The sequence below is a fragment of the Halichoerus grypus genome, chromosome 2, assembly GCF_964656455.1.
Source record: "Halichoerus grypus chromosome 2, mHalGry1.hap1.1, whole genome shotgun sequence".
Classification (NCBI taxonomy): Eukaryota; Metazoa; Chordata; class Mammalia; order Carnivora; family Phocidae; genus Halichoerus; species Halichoerus grypus.
The window spans coordinates 60,113,867-60,124,917 of record NC_135713.1 but is presented as its reverse complement, the minus strand read 5'-3'; positions in this window follow the sequence as shown (position 1 = coordinate 60,124,917).

Sequence of the window (11,051 nt, the reverse complement as noted above, 5' to 3'; positions counted from 1 at the left end):
GAACAGTTAAAAAGATGGTAATAGACTCTAACGGAGAGATAATGAAGCCCAACCCAGGCAGTGGTGCTCGGGATGCAGAGAAGGAGATGCATTTGAGAGCGGTATTTAATAGGCCAAGCTGGCAAGAATGGGAACTCACTGTTGAAGGCAGCAAGGAAGGAGAACCCCAAACATCTCAGTGCTTTAAAAATGTCTACATCTGATTTTTTTTTTTTCAAATTAAAGAAATGTCTCATTGGTCTGAGCCATGTGTTTCCTTCCACGAGAGGTGGTGGGGACCCTCAGCCTTTGGAGGGGAGCAGAGCAGCTGTAAGGGCTCGTGTTCGGGGACAGGCACACATTCTCCCAGCGCCCTCTCTGTAAACTGCGTGCAGGACCAGCTGTGTTTTCTCTGCCTCCTTACATCATCACCAGTCATAAAAACCCTACCAGGGGGAATTGTGCTGACGATCTGGGCTGTGATGTATGAGACAAAGGAGTCCAGGGGCTGATTTCAGAGTTTGCACAGTTAAGATTCCTGCTGGTTGGGAGAGAAGGCAGATTGGACCCAGCACGTGTTACATTTGACGATCGTCTACGATCGCTCTCTAGGTCAATAATTTCCTGGCTTTCAGCAACTCTGGCTGTTAATTCAGCCCTGGTCTTTAATACAGCTGGTGCACCCCAGCAAGGTGCTGCGGCTGGTGTGAACACCTCCCCGGCCCTCCCCACTCTCCTCCAGCCAACCTCAAGGTCTCCGGCTCCTTGATTCCAGATGACCTGCTTTCCTTGCCTTTGGAGTTCTGCTCCAGCACTTTCCTCTGGCTGACCCGTTTGTAACACCTCACCTGAGACACACTGGAGTCTTGTGTCTACGTATCTTGGCTCTCTCCCTGTGGAATAAAGAGCTCTCTGATGGGCGTGTAAGAGTCCAATCCTGCTCCTTCACACTCTGGACATTTGGGTGGCCCAGCTCTGCCGGTCAATATGGATTTAGCCCATATTCTTGTTTCAGGAGGAAATGCTCATCCATGGAATTGAATCCTGCCAGGCACTTGTTTAGGACATATAAGTGTAAAAAGAAAGCTCTCATTCTACAGCCTCTTTAATAGTAACTCACATTTTAGAGTGTTGGCCACACAGGCACTGTGCTGAATGCCTTTACTTGATTTACCTATCCTAATCCTCTGACCACCTTATTAGGTACTTTCCATTCTCACCTCCCATTTTATTCCTGAGAAAATGAGGCCCAGAGAGGTCAAGGAAGGTGTCCTAAGTCCTATTGCTTGGGAGGATGTCAACCCAGGATGGTTGACTCTAAAGCTTTTACTCTTTACTGCTCTGCTAGATACGGATGTCATTGCTGATGAACACCTTCCAGGAAGTGCGTGCTTGCTCGTGTGTCTCGCTGGCCCGTGCTTGCCCCCAGCGGGGTGCAAGGAAATCCCGAGACTCAGAGCTCAGCACATCCCCAGGCCGATGCCCATCACACACTTGGAGTTGTGGATTCTTCAGCTTTCAGGATTTAGGAACTCATCTGGAGTGCCCCAACACACACTCACTCTTTATATGATTTTATTGTGGGCATTTTTCTTTACACAAGTAGTACATGGCTTTATTCTTGTTGTAAACCTTTCAAGAGTATTCCAAAGAGAATATGAAAGTCCATCCTTACCTCTCTTTCTTCCCATTTCCTCTGCTGGGTGGCCATAATGAATAGTTTACCGTCTCTTCTCCCGGTCCACTTTCTATACATTTTCAGGCATTTGTGTGTATATATTCGAATGTCTTTTCTTCCCCCACCCTGTTTTGAACAAATGGGATCATCTTATCTGTACTGTTTGGCAACTTGATTTTTTTTTTTCACTTACTATATTGTAGAGGTCTTTCCACCACAGTCCCTGTCATTTTCCCCAATTCATTTGAATGGGTATGTAGTATTCCATATTGTGGATTTACCATAATTTATTTAATCTACTTGACCAGGCACTTGTAAGCAATGCAGATCATTTGAAAAAGTAAATTATCCGTGGTTACTGGGTGGAAACCAAATAAATAAAGAAAGACTATAGTGGGGGACGGTTGTCAACAGTGGAATGTTAATTAACGTATAGGGAAGGATAAGGGGGGCTTGATGCCCCCCACCCCCAGCTTTGACCCAGAACATGGCCTGCCTATATCTGCCTTCTCCATTCAGCTCCCCACCCAGCTGTGGGCTCGGCGCTCTTCCCTAATTTTAACATTTCCCACAGAGTGAGGTCATGCTCCTTCTCCATCAAGTCCCTTCAAAGCTCCCTGACCACGTAACCGCCATGTGACCACATGATCCCTTCCCGCTGCCATCCAAAGGAGGTTCGGACATAGGATGCCCGAATTCCAGGACCATCTCGGCACCATCCACTGCTGCAGGGACAACAGTCGGTTAAACCCTGCCGGCTCAAAGGTCCCAGAAAGTCTGTCTGTAGCAGCCCAAATTCCACATAGGCATCTCACTCAGTTTTCCTGAGTAAAACCCAAACACCCATTTGTGTTGAGACTTTGACGAGCCCTTGAAACCACCAAAGGCCCGGCTCGCCTCGGCACGAGTCTGAAATATGTCAGGCAGGTGTTTCCAAAGAACTTATGCTACAGGAAAATATATCCTGATGTAATCTGACTAATTTGGCTTTTGCCTTACTTTCAAGAGAACTGGCTATTTGTAATGGAAACAGTTCTCGGCCACTTCAGACGGGGCTTTGTAATGTGAGCTGCTAAAACCCTGCAGGTGCTATGGGGGCCCCTGTTTTCATTTTACATCTCAAGTTTGTTTACTTTAATGTGTTTCTCTGGGAGGAAAAAAAAAAAAGTGACCCGGGAGGGGTTTAACAAGTCATTTTTCATTTCGAAAAAAGAAATGGTTTTGTATTAAGAAAATTAGCGTCAAGGGGGCTCCTGGAGTCCTGCTGGCGACAGGAAGCGCACATGGCCTTGGAGGATATGTTTCCCAAGACTAATTCCCCAAAGACGCGTGTTCAGGAGCCAACATACCTGGGGCCCTTGGCAGAGGCATCAATTAGAAAGTGGGAAGCAGTGTTTCCCTTGCTAATTCTTGGCTACCGAATAGGGGTTACTGAAAGCTCTTTCTTCCCTCCTTCGGAGTTAGGTAGTTTTGAAAATTGTAAAATTATGAATTCAACCTTGGGTTTAATCAAGGGAGGGGGAAATGGTTTCCAGGGTGCAAAGCCTGTGTGATGGGCGGAGAGGGCCATCCGTCGAGAGCACCCACCGCCAGTCATGGGCACTGGCCCTGCCCAGGTGAGGCTGCCCTCCCCCAAGAGGTCGGTGGGGGAGGGGGTGTCAAGGCTGCTGCAGGCCCGGCCTCAGGAAGGGATTCCAGCTGGAGGAGACAGGGGAAATGAGAGGAGCCCTAAGTTACTTCATGAGGGTTGAGGGCAGCAGGTGGTTATCATCAGCATAGAAAATGGGATGTGTTTGTCACGTAGGACTCTCTTGTGCCCTGGAGATGGGCTTCAGTGAAACTCGCACCCCAATTCCCTGCCCTTGATGTGAAAGCTGAGTGCATGGTCCCCGATATGCCAGGCCCTGTGGAGAATGTTTTCACATTTCCCTCTCCCTCCTGGCCCCTGTGTTTGTTTGCGTGGGCCGTTTTGAGACTGGGCCATGTCAGTCTGTGCAGGGAGCTTGACCCCTTCTCATGTTTTACCAAGAGAATCTGCTCCTAGAAAATCAAGCATGTCATGAATTTAGCAATGTTATTGACCATTGGTGAGGATATAGAAAGTGGTTGCTTTATGGAGCACACAGCCTTCCGCCATCTTGCATGTCTATCTGGGCTTTTCTTTTCTTCCTCTTTCTTCTTCCCTCTCTGGAGAAATGAGCAAAGTTATCTTGGTTCCTCCTACAGAAGAGCCCCTTTTTCACATACTCAGGTGCCCCTGGGGGCTCCCACACTCGAGCAATATTTTTGTCTCCAGAGGAGAATTTTGGTGAATTAAATGTTCAACTCAAGCATAAATGTACCCATAGTTGCCTCAAGAGCATTTAAAACAGTGTTGTATATATGGATCCGTTGAGTCATATGTGATCATGGTCAATTCAAACTGAAAAGGGCTTTGGAGACCAGCTAATCTAAACCTTCATTTTACAGGGTAAGAAACAGATACCCAGAAAGGGGAAGGGACTTGCCCAGGGTCACCATGACGTAGTGGTGGGGCTGGGCTAAGAACCGGGACCTCCTGACTCCTGTCTCAGTGTTCTTTGCTCTAAGCCATATGTCTTTAGCCATCCCTACCCCATTTCTTTAATGGCTGCTTTCAGGAAGTGATTCAAGTGCATGCTAGGCCATTCCGTGATAAGTCATATTGCTACTTTCTATTACATCTCTCTCAGAGTCATCCCTTCCTCTCCTTTCCCACAGCCTTGGTAGGGGGAAGGAAAGAGGGGGAGAAAGTAAAATAGTTTTATCTGAATTCATTGTAGCTTGAGATTTGATAACTATTTGCTGGCTTGTTGGATAAAATCAAGTTAAGATGAAGCTGAAGAATGACTTTGAAGATTATAATGCTCAGTATTTGGGAGGCTTTGGTTAGGACACAACTCCTATACAGTGCTGGTGGGAACTGGGACAGTGTTACCCAAAAGTAATTTGGCAATAAGTATCATGAACTTTAATAATAGCATATGTTATGGTTTTTTTTTTTTTTTGAAGATTTTATTTATTTATTTGACAGAGACAGGGAAAGTGAGAGCAGGAACACAAGCAGGGGGAGTGGGAGAGGGAGAAGCAGGCTTCCCGCCGAGCAGGGAGCCTGACGTGGGACTCGATCCCAGGACCCTGGGATCATGACCTGAGCCAAAGGCAGACGCTCAACGACTGAGCCACTCAGGCGCCCAGCATATGTTATGTTTTGCCAAACTTTTGAACTGAAGAGTAACACGATAGAGTTTCATGCACGAGTCTTAAGTGAAGGGCTTGATGAATTTTTGAGTGAATACACATAGGTACTCACCATTCAGATCAAGAGATAGAATATAACCAGGACCTCAAAAGTCTCTTTTGTACCATCTCTTGGTCATGACTCTCCCAAAGTAACCAATATCCTGACTTGTATCACTTATAGGTTAATTGTGCCCAATTCTGAATTTCATATGAATGGGATCATAGACAATTATACTCTTTCTTGTCTGACTTCCAGTCACATTATATCTTTGAGGCTTATCCATGGTCTTACATATGTTGGTTTGCTCTTTTTCACTGCCAAATAGTATTCCATTGTTGAATTTATTTATCCATTCTACTGTTAATGGACTTTTGATGGACTGTTCTAGTTCCTAAGTATTAAAAATAATGCTGTATGATATTTTTGGACATGACTTTCAACACACACACACACACACACACACACATCCATTTCTAAGAGTACACATTTGTAGTAGAATTCTTGAGTCATAAAACGTGTATATTCAGCTTTAGTAAGTACTACTAACAGTTCTTGAAAGCAGTTGTACCAATTTACACTTCCACAGAAATATAGGAGAGTGATAATAGATCTATATTCTAGCAACACTTGGTTTTGGTTTAAAAAATGTAGACATTCTGATTGTAGGGGATGATATCTCATTGTGGTTTTAATAAGATGTTTGTAACAAATTGATCCCTTGGGTATTGCCCTTTTGTGAAGTGCCTGTTCAAGGTTTTTCTCATTTTGGGGGTGAGTTCTTTCTCATTTGTAGGGGTTCTTTATATAGTCAATGTACAGCTTCCTTGTATTGCAAATGTCTTCTTGAATTGCTGTTTGCGTTTTTATCCTCTTAATGGTGTCTTTCCATGAACAGTAATTCTTAATTTTAAAATAGACTAGTGTACTAATCTTTTCCTTTATGTTTAGTGTTTTTTTGTGTTTTATTTAAGAAATTTGTGTCTATCCATCGTCATAAATATACACTCCTATTTTTTATTCTAGGAATTTTATTGTTTTACTTTTTACATTTAGTCTTATGATTCACTTGAAGTAGAATTTTGAGTATGATATGAGCTGAGAGTCAACAGCCATAAGTTTCCATAAGTTTATGCAATTCATCGAGTACCATTTATTGACAAGACAATTTTCCCCCCACTACACTGTAGTGGTACCTTTGCCGTAAATCAGGTAACTGTGTAAATTTGGGTCTATCTCAGGTTTGTTAGTCATGCTCTTTAAATCTTTATATATCCTATTAATTTTTGTGTCTGTATTATCAGTTACTGACAGACATGTTTCAGAATATTCCACTATGATTATGGAATTAGTTATTTTTCCTTTTAGTTCTTACAATATTTGAGGCTCCATTACTAAACTCATTTGAATTTAGAATTGTTATATATTCCTGTTGAGCTGGCCCCTCTATAATTGTGAATTGTTACTCTTAATGTCTACTAATACTTTTGGTCTTAATGTCTATTTCATCTGATATTAGTAGATCTATTCCTCTTTTTAAAAATACTCATTTTTTGATGTTTTTATGGATATGTTTTCCCATCCTTTTACTTTTAACTTTTCTGGGTCCTTATATTTTTGTCTTTTATAAGCAACATGCATCTTTAAAAATCCAGATTAATCATCATTCTGTTTTAATCAGAATATTTAGTCCATTTCTGGTTTTTGGCTCTTATGAATAAAGTTGCCATGAATATTTTTACACAAGGCTTTTTGTGGATATATACTTCTTTCTTGGGTTAATATCCAGAAGTGAATTTGTTGGGTTATTGAGTTGGTGTTTAATTTTATTTTTTTTCTAATTAATATTATTTAAACATAATTTATATACAATTAAATAAAGAGATTTAAAGTGTACCATTTGATGAATTTCAACAAAAACAAACACCCATGTAGCCACCCCCAAATGAAGATATAAATTTTTTCCATCACTCCAAAAACTTTCTTTATATACTTCCTTGAGATGCTGATCTGATTTCCATCACCATAGCTTAGGTTTTTATGGAATCAGACAATAGCTATGCTTGTGTCTTCTTATTTCAATGCAAGGTAATGCTTTTGAGACTCACCCAGGCTATTGTATGTATAAGTAGTTCATTCTTTTATTTATGAGTAGTATTCTACTGTGTGAATATAACCACAATTTATTTATGGACATTTGAGTTATATCCAGTTGTTGTAGTTTTTATGCGCTTATATTTTTTATTTTTATTTTTTATGCACCTTTATTTTCATTCTCTTAGGTAAATACTTAGAATAAGATCAGTAGGACATTCTGTAGGTCTATATTTATAATAAACTACCAAACTGATTTCCAAACTGGCTTGCATAATTTTAAACCCTACCAGCAATATATGAGATTCACAGTGCTCTGCTTCCTCCCCTGTATGTGGTATTGCCCTAGTGTCTCACTGTGATTTTAATATGCATGTCCCTGATGAACAATGATGTTGAACACTTTCCTCATGCTTATTGTCCATTCTTCTTTTTGAAGTGTCTTTTCAAACCTATGGCACACTTTAAAAACATTGGGTGGTCTGTATTTTTCTTATTGATTTGTAGGAGCTCTTTATATGTTCTGGATACGTTTTTTGTCAGATATATGTATTGTGAATGATTTGTCCCAATCTATGGCCTGCCTTTCATTTTCTTGATGCATTTGTTAATAATAGTGAATAGTTCTTTGAAGAAAAGAACTCCCTAAGTGCCCAATAATGTTATGCAGGATATGGGGAAAATGCTTATTACATTGTATATATTACATATAAAAAGGAGGATGAAAAATTTTATTTTGCATTATGACCTTAATTATTTAAAAATATGCATTAACAAAGGTGGAGAGAAATACACAAAAGATTGCTTTGGCTGACTCTGGGTAGTGAGATTATGCTCTCCTGCAATTCTTTTTAATCGTGGCAAATACACATAACATGAAATTTACCATTTTCACCATTTTGAAGTGTACAATTCAGTGGCATTAAGTACATTTATGATGCTGTACAACAATAACCACTATCTAACTCCAGAACTTTTCCATCACCCCAAATGGAAACCCTGGACCTAATAAGCAATCGCTCCCTACCCCTTCTCCCACAGTCCCTGGCAACCACTAATCTGATTTCTGTCTCTATATGCCTGCTATTTTAGAAATATATACATTTGCTGTATTTTTTTCTGAATTTATGCTAATGAGTATGTGCTTTGATATGAGAAATAAGGCAGAAACCAAAAACAAGGAAGGATGTCTTATAGAGGGGAACAAGTAAGTTACACAGAAATGATGTTAAGCTCTAGGCCAGAGGGAGTGAAGAGTAGAATTCCCTTTGTGACAGTAGCTAAATATGCTCGGCTCTGATTGCTAGCTGCTCCACTTGCATGATCCCTGTCCTGTGGATCTCACCCCTACCCTGGCAGCTGGGTTCTAATATTATGCCCAAGTTACCCACGATGCTGAGCTGAGTATCCTCCCCAGGTGCCGTTTTCTCTGAGTCTCCACCGCACTGGGAGTAGAGATCATGTTGGTTGGGTTCTCCAAAATCATTCTGCTGTCCAGTATGACCCCAGCTTCTCCTCTCAGTCATTAAAAGTTGTGGAGTAAGTGAATGCCTGTGTGCAAGAAATGACTTTGCCTGGACTCTAGAGAGAACAGAATCAGATGGGCCTGGAGGTGTAGCCTCAGAGCCAAAGGCAGGCTGGGAGGAAGTGCAGCGAAGGGGCCGAGTCTAGCCCGAGAGAACATATCTGAATGGTAGATTCATGAGGTCCCTCATGGCTTTAATGACCAGGGCGGGAGGAGAGAAGTAATAGCAAGTGACATTTATATAATGTGTTAGAGTTTACATAGCTCAGCATACGCATTACCTCATTTAATCGGGAAGGAGCACAGGGTGGGGCTTTAGCACGTGGCCCCGGGGTTGGCTTGTCTGAGTTTGCATCCTGGCTCCACAACTTGCTGTGCAACCCTGGGACATGTGTGTACCCCCTGTCCCAAGTTCCTTACATATGCAGTGAAGACACTGATAGTACACATAGATTTGTTGTGATGATTAAGTAAGGTAGGGGATGCTCATAAAGTGCTTAGAATCGTGCCTGGAGCATGGTAAACACTAAATAAAAGTTGGCTGTTATGACTTTATTCTCTCAATGGGCCCTGGAGATATGTCGACAAACCCTATTTTATGGGCAGCAGACTGGGGCTCAGAAGGATGGAGTGACCTGTCTGAGGTCACACGCAGAGGTGGGAGTGGGGGGTGGGCAGGGCTTGGACCAGGTCTGTTTGACCCCAAAGCCCTATCCTTTCAGCTCCTTTATGCCACCTCCTCTGACATGCACCTTGCCTGCCCTCACAGGCAGGAGACGTAAATTCTTGCTGTAGTTCACCCATGCACCTGGTGTCAGAAAGATCACCTGTCTTGTCTAGATGAGCTACCATCCAGATGAAAGAAGATAGCTGAGAAAGCACTTTGTACCCCACCAGAGTGTGATGGAAATGTATGGAATTGTTATTCATACTTTAAGAAAGTATTTAAATTTTTTTCTTAGCACCGGTTTCCCACATTCTGGTAACAGCACCCTGATTTCCCTTGGGGAGCCACCACTCTCCACTCAGTCTGTGCTTAGGATTATCCCTGGCTAGAGGGATGCATGTGTAAAACAGGTCTGGCCCATGTGAGCCTTGTGTCACGGCAGCAACCAGGATTAGCTCTGGAATGGGTATTTGATCCAATCCGAGAACCACTAGGTTCCGTTGCAGGACTTGGACCGTAGCTCTCAGGGAAGAGGGCTCTCGTTCCTTCTGGGAAGACGGAGGGGAGTACGATAGAGCCTGAGCTCCTGAAGCCATCTTGCCACCACAGTGGGGACAGCCTGCCTGAGAATGGGGCCAGCCCAGAGGCAAGCGGAGCTGACAGAGGTAGAGTGAGACAAGGGCCAGTGTCCTCTGGATCTAACTGGGCCTGAGTCTAGATTTACCTGGACGTTTCTGTTAATGCTACATTTGTAAGCACCTACTGGCTTTCTAGCACTGTGCTTTACTGTTACGTCCTTTTAATATCCCAACAGCCGCTCAAAGGAGATGATGGTAGCCCCATATGACAGAGGGGGAAACTGAGGCTCTGAGTGGTGGAGTGATTTGGCCAAAGCACACAGGTGAGTCAGGTCCTTCTGCTGAAGGCTCAGCCACTGCACTGAGAACACCAGCCACAGTGTCCGAATAAAGTTCTTGTCTTCTTTCTTTGCCCTCCGGCAAGGATGCATGTCCTCTTGGAAATGTCACAACAGAAGGGATTTGGATGCCCCAGAAATGCGTCTTCTTTGGCTCCATCCCTCACCACCCTCAATTATCCTTCTGACAGCCAGATTTGAACCAAATTGGATTTAGTGCATTTCACAATTTTTTTGAACAAATTTGTGGATTAAGGGAACAAATTAAATCCACATTTTTACTTGACATCATCAAAAATATGACATGCAGACTGGAAATGGACTTTCCTGGTCTGGGAATAATTTCAGTGAAGCCCAAATTCCTATTTCTCAAGAGTATCTGTTTAAAAAAAAAATACACCTGATTCTCACAAAGACCTGTGGGAAGCCTGGCCCCAAATCTTACCTGAGACCTGGGATCTGACACTTGGGGTTAGGCTGGGCCACACCAGCACCCATGTCTGAGCTGTGATTCTAGTGGGAAGGGCCACTCTCTGCCCCCACCCATCACTCATCTCTCTTCCGGTTCCCCCACAATTTCCCTTTGGCTGCAGCCTAATTTGAGTTTCTGCATTTTTCTATAACGGGACTAACAGATTTTCGTGTTAGTGCCAACTCAAGCTCCCTATCCCTTCTCTGAATTCTTAGTTAGGCCAGTAAGTATATAGCTCATTTGGCAGTTAGGTGCCTTTGGCACTTTACCCAATAGCCGCTACAAGAATGTAAAGACTTCATTTTTCTTGTCTTTGTTTCTTGGTTTCATGGTAGAAAGACAAGCTGTATGTGGGCAGGGAATGTGACTTCTACCTCTCTCTATATGTACCCAACATGTAGTAGCATGCGATGAGAATTTATTGCCCTGTAAATTTAATTGCATATGATTACTTAACAATA